Source organism: Salvelinus sp. IW2-2015, unplaced genomic scaffold (assembly GCF_002910315.2).
Source record: "Salvelinus sp. IW2-2015 unplaced genomic scaffold, ASM291031v2 Un_scaffold2642, whole genome shotgun sequence".
Taxonomy (NCBI): Eukaryota; Metazoa; Chordata; class Actinopteri; order Salmoniformes; family Salmonidae; genus Salvelinus; species Salvelinus sp. IW2-2015.
Genome location: NW_019943949.1, coordinates 143,252 through 152,963, shown reverse-complemented (window position 1 = coordinate 152,963; position 9,712 = coordinate 143,252). Strand labels below are relative to the sequence as shown.

The following is a 9,712-nucleotide window of genomic DNA, read 5'->3' as shown; positions in this document are numbered from 1 at the left end:
TACTAAGGCTCAGCATTTAACACCATAATGCCCTCTAAGCTAAGGTCCCTAGACTGAACCCCTTCTCCTGCATCCTGGACTTCCTGACGGGCAGCCCCAGATGGTGAGGGTAGGCAACAACACATCCGCAACACTGACCCTCAACACTGGAGTCCCTCAAATGTTTTTAAATAATGCACATTTCTTCCAGAAAACTGTTGAAATTAAAAAACATTTTGGTATCCACATATGTATGTCCTCAGGGCTCGCGAGTGGCGCAGCGGTCTAAGGCACTGCAGTCCCTGGTTCAGGGCTCGCGAGTGGCGCAGCGGTCTAAGGCACTGCAGTCCCTGGTTCAGGGCTCGCGAGTGGCGCAGCGGTCTAAGGCACTGCATCTCAGTGTAAGAGGTGTCTGCAGTCCCTGGTTCAGGGCTGCGAGTGCGCAGCGGTCTAAGGCACTGCTCTCAGTGTAAGAGGTGTCACTGCAGTCCCTGGTTCAGGGCTCGCGAGTGGCGCAGCGGTCTAAGGCACTGCATCTCAGTGTAAGAGGTGTCATGCAGTCCCTGGTTCAGGGCTCGCGAGTGGCGCAGCGGTCTAAGGCACTGCATCTCAGTGTAAGAGGTGTCACTGCAGTCCCTGGTTCAGGGCTCGCGAGTGGCGCAGCGGTCTAAGGCACTGCATCTCAGTGTAAGAGGTGTCACTGAGTCCCTGGTTCAGGGCTCGCGAGTGGCGAGCGGTCTAGGCACTGCAGTCCCTGGTTCAGGGCTCGCGAGTGGCAGCGGTCTAAGGCACTGCAGTCCCTGGTTCAGGGCTCGCGAGTGGCGCAGCGGTCTAAGGCACTGCAGTCCCTGGTTCAGGGCTCGCGAGTGGCGCAGCGGTCTAAGGCACTGCAGTCCTGGTTCAGGGCTCGCGAGTGGCGCAGCGGTCTAAGGCACTGCAGTCCCTGGTTCAGGGCTCCCGAGTGGCGCAGCGGTCTAAGGCACTGCAGTCCCTGGTTCAGGGCTCGCGAGTGGCGAGCGGTCTAAGGCACTGCAGTCCCTGGTTCAGGGCTCGCGAGTGGCGCAGCGGTCTAAGGCACTGCAGTCCCTGGTTCAGGGCTCGCGAGTGGCGCAGCGGTCTAAGGCACTGCAGTCCCTGGTTCAGGGCTCGCGAGTGGCGCAGCGGTCTAAGGCACTGCAGTCCCTGGTTCAGGGCTCCGCGAGTGGCGCAGCGGTCTAAGGCTCTGCAGTCCCTGGTTCAGGGCTCGCGAGTGGCGCAGCGGTCTAAGGCACTGCATCTCAGTGTAAGAGGTGTCCTGCAGTCACTGGTTCAGGGCTCGCGAGTGGCGCAGCGGTCTAAGGCACTGCATCTCAGTGTAAGAGGTGTCACTGCAGTCACTGGTTCAGGGCTCGCGAGTGGCGCAGCGGTCTAAGGCATGCAGTCCCTGGTTCAGGGCTCCCGAGTGGCGCAGCGGTCTAAGGCACTGCATCTCAGTGTAAGAGGCGTCACTGCAGTCCCTGGTTCGTATCCAGGCTGCATCACTCTGGCCGTGATTGGGGGTCCCATAAAGTGGTGCACAATTGGCCCAGTGTCGGCCGTGGTAGGCCGCATTATCAATAAAAAGTTGTTAATAAAACATTTAAAAATTAAAAAATGTCTTCAGTGTACCGTTGAACAAAACAAAATCTGAATAATTTACGAAATGTTAGTTATTCCCAAAAAGAAATCCTAAAATGGCCTGGCTGATATTATTGGCACCTTCTAGAAGTAGCTTTAACCTCTTATGGCTGATATCGGCTAAGCTCCGTTAACTGGAAAATTTGACAACAGCCAGTGAAAGTGCAGGGCGCCAAATTCAAACAACAGAAATCTTTTAATTGAAATTCCTCAAACATAGAAGTATTTTACACCATTTTAAAGATAAACTTGTTGTTAATCCCACCACAGTGTCCGATTTCAAAAAGGCTTTACGAGAAGCACACCAAAAGATGATGTTAGGTCTGCACCTATTCACAGAAAAACACAGCCATTTGTCCAGCCAAAGAGAGGAGTCACAAAAAGCAGAAATAGAGATAAATTAATCACTAACCTTTGATGATCTTCATCAGATGACACACATAGGACTTCATGTTCGATAAAGTGCATATTTATATCCAAAAATATCAGTTTACATTGGCGCGTTACGTTCAGTAATGTTTTGCTTCCAAAACATCCGGTGATTTTGCAGAGCCACATCAATTTACAGAAATACTCATCATAACTTTAATATAAGATACAAGTGTTATGCACAGAATTAGAGATATACTTATCCTTAATGCAACCGCTGTGTCAGATTTAAAAAAACTTTACGGAAAAAGCAAACCATGCAATAATCGGAGTACAGCACTCAGACACAAACCAGCCATACAGATATCCGCCATGTTGGAGTCAAACAAAGTCAGAACTAGCGTTATAATATTCACTTACCTTTGATGATCTTCATCAGAATGCACTCCCAGGAATCCCGTTCCACAATAAATGTTTGATTTGTTCGATAAAGTACATAATTTATGTCCAAATAACTCCTTTTTGTTCGCGTGTTTAGCCCAGTAATCCAATTCATGAGGCGCGAGCAGACGAAAAGTCCAAAAGTTACGTTAGAGTCCGTAGAACCATGTCAAAACTTTCTCTCACGCATGCACAGAATTAGAGATATACTTATCCTTAATGCAACCGCTGTGTCAGATTTAAAAAAACTTTACGGAAAAAGCAAACCATGCAATAATCGGAGTACAGCACTCAGACAACAAAACCAGCCATACAGATATCCGCCATGTTGGAGTCAACAAAAGTCAGAACTAGCGTTATAAATATTCACTTACCTTTGATGATCTTCATCAGAATGCACTCCCAGGAATCCCAGTTCCACAATAAATGTTTGATTTGTTCGATAAAGTACATAATTTATGTCCAAATAACTCCTTTTTGTTCGCGTGTTTAGCCCAGTAATCCAAATTCATGAGGCGCGAGCAGACGAAAAGTCCAAAAGTTACGTTAGAGTCCGTAGAAACATGTCAAACGATGTATAGAATCAATCTTTAGGATGTTTTTATCATAAATCTTCAATAATGTTTCAACCGGAGAATTTCTTTGTCTTCAGAAATGCAATGGGAGGGTGTGGCCCTTGGSCCTTTMCTGTCATGAGAGGGTGTGGCCCTTGGCCCTTTACCATCATGCATGAGAGGGTGTGGCCCTTGGCCCTTAACCTTCATGRGAGGGTGTGGACCTTGGCCCTTAACCTTCATGAGAGGGTGTGGCCCTTGGCCCTTTACCGTCATGCATGAGAGGGTGTGGCCCTTAGCCCTTTACCATCATGCATGAGAGGGTGTGGCCCTTAACCGTCATGAGATGGTGTGGCCCTTGGCCCTTTACCATCATGCAGCCTGCTCTTTACCATCTCAAGGGAATTTGCATTTATTAATTTATTCACTAATCAGCAGGAGAAGGAAATTAATAACCAACTGCAACAAATACAATAGCATTTGGCTGCTGAACCCTAATGATAATAAATATACAGTAGCTGAAAGCAGCGATGAGGTCCAAGCCTTTTCGCCCATTCCACCTTTTTCGACCTTTCAAATATTATTTTACAAGTCGTAACATTTTGTTCAACTTCACTGGGCAGCAAGTAGCCTGGCGGTTAAGCACATTGGGCCAGTAACCGTAAGGTCGCTGGTTCAAATCCCCGAGCCGACTATGTGAAAAATCTGCTGATGTGCCCTTGTTGAACCAATAATTGCTCCTTTAAGTGTCTCTGGATAAGAGAGTCTGCTAAATGACTCACTACTGTAGTGGCTCTGGATCAGAGTCTGCTAAATGACTCACTACTGTAGTGGCTCTGGATCAGAGAGTCTGCTAAATGACTCACTACTGTAGTGTCTCTGGATCAGAGAGTCTGCTAAATGACTCACTACTGTAGTGGCTCTGGATCAGAGAGTCTGCTAAATGACTCACTACTGTAGTGTCTCTGGATCAACCCTGGATAATATTGGCTTACTGATTTAGGATCAACCCTGGATAATATTGGCTTACTGATTTAGGATCAACCCTGGATTAATGGCTTACTGATTTAGGATCAACCCTGGATAATATTGGCTTACTGAATTAGGATCAAACCCTGGATAATATTTGGCTTACTGATTAGGATCAACCCTGGATAATATGGCTTACTGATTTAGGATCAACCCTGTAAATATTGGCTTACTGATTTAGGATCAACCCTGGATAATATTGCTTACTGATTTAGATCAACCCTGGATAATATTGGCTTACTGATTAGGATCAACCTGGATAAAATTGGCTTACTGATTTAGATCAGAACTGTATTCGGTTATGTTTGTGTCTGCAGGTGATTCCTACTGGAGGGCTGTCCTCGCCCAGGCAGGCGATCGGTATCAGAGGGACTAGGACGGTTCTGCTCTCTGTATTAGTGCTCTGTGGATGGAGCGCACACCCTCCTGCTGAAGCCATCGCTGGTAGACCTTTTTATTTACTCCATTGACCTTGTAGTGGAACTCAGGCTCTTGTGCAGGTGGTATCTCACGTTTTCATACTCTGGTGGAAAATGGCAGGACTACGTCCAACAGCAACCCTGTGCCATGTCACTATGGCTACTGTCCAACAGGTTTATAATAAGGAGGGGAGCTATGTCACTATGGAACAGGGTTATAATAAGGAGTGGAGCTATGTCACTATGAACAGGTTTATAATGAGGGGAGCTATGCACTATGAACAGGTTATAATAAGAGTGGAGCTATGTCACTATGTCACAGTTTATATAAAGGAGTGGAGCTATGTCACTATGCACTATGAACAGTAGTGAAGTGTTGTATTTGTGTCACTGAGTTGAAAAAGGATCCCAATAGTGGGATGAAGAAGCAAGTCGTAGAGGGTACAGAACAGGAACTTACACTAGATCCCATTCCACCATAAATAAAACCAGGACAGATTTAGTAAACTTGATCAATGTTTATTGTTGAGCAAGGAAACATTTACGTCTGGTCCTGTCTAGTGTTTCTTTAAATATCAACGAAAATAATTAGTATTTTTCATCAGATAATTATGACGTAGAACACACACATGAGGACGTAGAACACAACACATGAGGACGTAGAACACAACATATGATGTAGAACAACACGAGGACATAGAAACAACACATGAGGACGTAGAACACAACACATGATGAAGTAGAACACACACATGAGGACGTGGACACAAACACATGATGACGTAGAACACAACCATGAGGACGTAGAACAAACACACTGATGACGTAGAACACAACACATGAGGACGTAGAACACAACACATGATGACGTAGAACACAACACATGAGACGTAGAACACAACACATGAGACGTAGAAACACAACATGAGGACGTAGAACACAACACATGAGACGTAGAACACAACACATGAGACGTAGAACACAACAATGAGACGTAGACACAACACATGAGGACGTAGAACACAAACACATGATGACGTAGAACACAACACATGAGACGTAGAAACACAACACATGATGACGTAGAACACAAAAATGAGACGTAGAACACAACACATGAGGACGTGGAACACAACACATGAGGACGTAGAACACAACACATGAGGACGTTAGAAACAAACACATGAGACGTAGAACACAACACATGATGACGTAGAACACAAACACATGAGGACGTGGACACAACACATGAGGACGTAGAACACAACACATGATGAACGTAGAACACAACACATGAGGACGTGAACACAACACATGTGACGTAGAACACAACACATGAGGACGTAGAACACAAACACATGATGACGTAGAACACAACACATGATGACGTAGAACACAACACATGAGGACGTAGAACACAACCTGTCTGGCCTTGATCTCTATGAGATGCAAAATGTATATTCAAAGTTGCTTTTTGTTTGACCGCTACGTTTTATGCGTTTTTACGTTTTATACATTATGACTCATAATGTGGTACTCTATAGAATCTCTGTGGGCCTAGGTATAAATATTTGTCATTTAACTTTTATTGTAGCATAAACATAACCAGTCATTATGTTTTCACCCAATTGTCAAATAATTACTTCAAAAGGGCCCTTTTACTAGGCTACCTGCGACACAGTCATCCACTTGCGACATATTTCCAACATCCAAACAGTAGTGAATGGAAATAAATATGTGCCACAAAACACCCCAAAGTGTAATGACATTTGGCATTAGTCCAGAATGTCCACGTCCCCTGCTGTCCGCGTGCGTCTCGGTCACTCATATCTGCCGTGGCTAAATGTCCGTTTTCTCCGTTGGAAACACACCGCATTTTGGAATGTAGGATATACCACACGCTTTAGCCATCAGTAGCCTATATCACTCGTTTACAAAACCATTATTTTTATATATATATTTTTTTACATGCTTCTGACATGTGGTAATGAGAAATAATGCTGTTATACCCTACATTTTTTCATTATTAAAAAAAATTATTGTGATGGATTACTGGTATTTCTTTTGCCGGGACGCCATATAAAAATATACCTTTCTACCAACCCCCCTTACAGAGCTGGGACCAGGCTATGAAAATATACCTTTTTACCAACCCCCCTCCAAACCCCCCTTACAGATCTGGGACCAGGCTATGAAAATATACCTTTCTACCAACCCTGCTAACAGTTGAACTGTTCCCAAGTTAGTTTTTCATGTTGTCATCAAGTCGCTTGTTCCTTTAGATATTTTAGCAGTGAATGACACTGCACTCCAGGCAGGGCTGGTGTCTCTCTCAAGCAGGGCTGGTGTCTCTCTCAGGCAGGGCTGGTGTCTCTCTCAGGCAGGGCTGGTGTCTCTCTCAGGCAGGGCTGTGTCTTCTCTCAGTCGGGCTGGTGTCTCTCTCAGGGCGGGCTGGTGTCTCTCTCAGGCAGGGCGTGGTTGTCTCTCTCAGGCAGGGCTGGTGTCGTCTCTCTCAGGCAGGGGCTCTCGGTGGTGTCTCTCTCAGGCAGGGCTGGTGTCTCTCTCAGGCAGGCTGGGGTCTGGGGGTGTCTCTCTCAACTCAGCTCTATAGAATGAGAGAGTTAAAACAGTGGCTCTATAGAATGAGAGGTTAAAACAGTGGCTCTATAGAATGAGAGAGTTAAAACACTGGCTCTATAGAATGAGAGAGTTACACACTGGCTCTATAGAATGAGAGAGTTAACACACTGGCTCTATAGAATGAGAGAGTTAAACAGTGGCTCTAGAATGAGAGAGTTAACACACTGGCTCTATAGAATGAGAGAGTTAAAACAGTTAACACACTGGCTCTATAGAATGAGAGAGTTAACACACTGGCTCTATAGAATGAGAGAGTTAACACACTGGCTCTATAGAATGAGAGAGTTAAAACAGTACACTGGCTCTATAGAAATGAGAGAGTTAACACACTGGCTCTATAGAATGAGAGAGTTAAAACAGTTAACACACTGGCTCTATGAATGAGAGAGTTAACACACTGGCTCTATAGAATGAGAGAGTTAACACACTGGCTCTATGAATGGAGAGAGTTACACACTGGCTCTATAGAATGAGAGAGTTAACACACTGGCTCTATAGAATGAGAGAGTTAACACACTGGCTTCTATAGAATGAGAGAGTTAACACACTGGCTCTATAGAATGAGAGGTTAACACACTGGCTCTATAGAATGAGAGAGTTAACACACTGGCTCTATAGAATGAGAGAGTTAACACTGGCTCTATAGAATGAGAGAGTTAACACACTGGCTCTATAGAATGAGAGAGTTAACACACTGGCTCTATAGAATGAGAGAGTTAACACACTGGCTCTATAGAATGAGAGAGTTAACACACTGGCTCTATAGAATGAGAGAGTTAACACACTGGCTCTATAGAATGAGAGAGTTAACACACTGGGCTCTATAGAATGAGAGAGTTAACACACTGGCTCTATAGAATGAGAGAGTTAACACACTGGCTCTATAGAAATGAGAGATTAACACACTGGCTCTATAGAATGAGAGAGTTAACACAGTGGCTCTATAGAATGAGAGAGTTAACACACTGGCTCTATAGAATGAGAGAGTAAACAGTTAACACACTGGCTCTATAGAATGAGAGAGTTAAAACACTGGCTCTATAGAATGAGAGAGTTAACACACTGGCTCTATAGAATGAGAGTTAACACACTGGCTCTATAGAATGAGAGAGTTAACACACTGGCTCTATAGAATGAGAGAGTTAACACACTGGCTCTATAGAATGAGAGAGTTAACACACTGGCTCTATAGAATGAGAGAGTTAACACACTGGCTCTATAGAATGAGAGAGTTAACACACTGGCTCTATAGAATGAGAGAGTTAAAAACACTGGCTCTATAGAATGAGAGAGTTAACACAGTGGCTCTATAGAATGAGAGAGTTAAACACACTGGCTCTATAGAATGAGAGAGTTAACACACTGGCTCTATAGAATGAGAGAGTTAACAACATGGCTCTTATAGAATGAGGAGAGTTAACACACTGGCTCTATAGAATGAGAGAGTTAACACACTGGCTCTATAGAATGAGAGAGTTAACACACTGGCTCATAGAATGAGAGAGTTAACACACTGGCTCTATAGAATGAGAGAGTTAACACACTGGCTCTATAGAATGAGAGAGTTACACACTGGCTCTATAGAATGAGAGTTAACACACTGCTCTATAGAATAGGAGAGTTAACACACTGGCTCTATAGAATAGAGAGTTAACACACTGGTCTATAGAATGAGAGAGTTAACACACTGGCTCTATAGAATGAGAGAGTTAACACACTGGCTCTTATAGAATGAGAGAGTTAACACACTGGCTCTATAGAATGAGAGAGTTAACACACTGGCTCTATAGAATGAGAGAGTTAACACACTGGCTCTATAGAATGAGAGATTAACACACTGGCTCTATAGAATGAGAGAGTTAACACACTGGCTCTAGAGATGAGAGAGTTAAACACTGGCTCTATAGAATGAGAGAGTTAAAACATAAACTGGCTCTATAGAATGAGAAGTTAACACACTGGCTCTATAGAATGAGAGAGTTAACACACTGGCTCTATAGAATGAGAGAGTTAACACACTGGCTCTATAGAATGAGAGAGTTAACACACTGGCTCTATAGAATGAGAGAGTTAACACACTGGCTCTATAGAATGAGAGAGTTAACACACTGGCTCTATAGAATGAGAGAGTTAAACAAATGGCTCTATAGAATGAGAGAGTTAAACAGTAACACACTGGCTCTATAGAATGAGAGAGTTAACACACTGGCTCTATAGAATGAGAGAGTTAACACACTGGCTCTATAGAATGAGAGAGTTAACACACTGGCTCTATAGAATGAGAGAGTTAACACACTGGCTCTATAGAATGAGAGAGTTAAAACAACTGGCTCTATAGAATGAGAGAGTTAACACACTGGCTCTATAGAATGAGAGAGTTAACACAGTGGCTCAATAGAATGAGAGAGTTAACACACTGGCTCTATAGAATGAGAGAGTTAACACAGTGGCTCTATAGAATGAGAGAGTTAACACACTGGCTCTATAGAATGAGAGAGTTAAAACACTGGCTCTATAGAATGAGAGAGTTAACACACTGGCTCTATAGAATGAGAGAGTTAACACACTGGCTCTATAGAATGAGAGAGTTAACACACTGGCTCTATAGAATGAGGGTATCTCTCC

The 9,712-nt window shown here is 44.0% G+C and overlaps 2 long non-coding RNA genes across 2 annotated transcripts; both read left to right on the top strand.

Moving 5' to 3' along the window:
- The first annotated feature begins 5,015 nt into the window (after nucleotides 1–5,015).
- Nucleotides 5,016–5,490, top strand: LOC139025429 (uncharacterized). The gene is made up of 3 exons (XR_011477009.1): nucleotides 5,016–5,125; nucleotides 5,248–5,337; nucleotides 5,440–5,490. It is a non-coding gene; the product is annotated as an uncharacterized lncRNA (long non-coding RNA).
- Nucleotides 5,491–7,096: 1,606 nt separating this feature from the next.
- On the top strand, nucleotides 7,097–8,143 carry LOC139025428 (uncharacterized). Its single transcript, XR_011477008.1, has 3 exons — nucleotides 7,097–7,126; nucleotides 7,234–7,475; nucleotides 8,071–8,143. It is a non-coding gene; the product is annotated as an uncharacterized lncRNA (long non-coding RNA).
- Nucleotides 8,144–9,712: the final 1,569 nt, after the last annotated feature.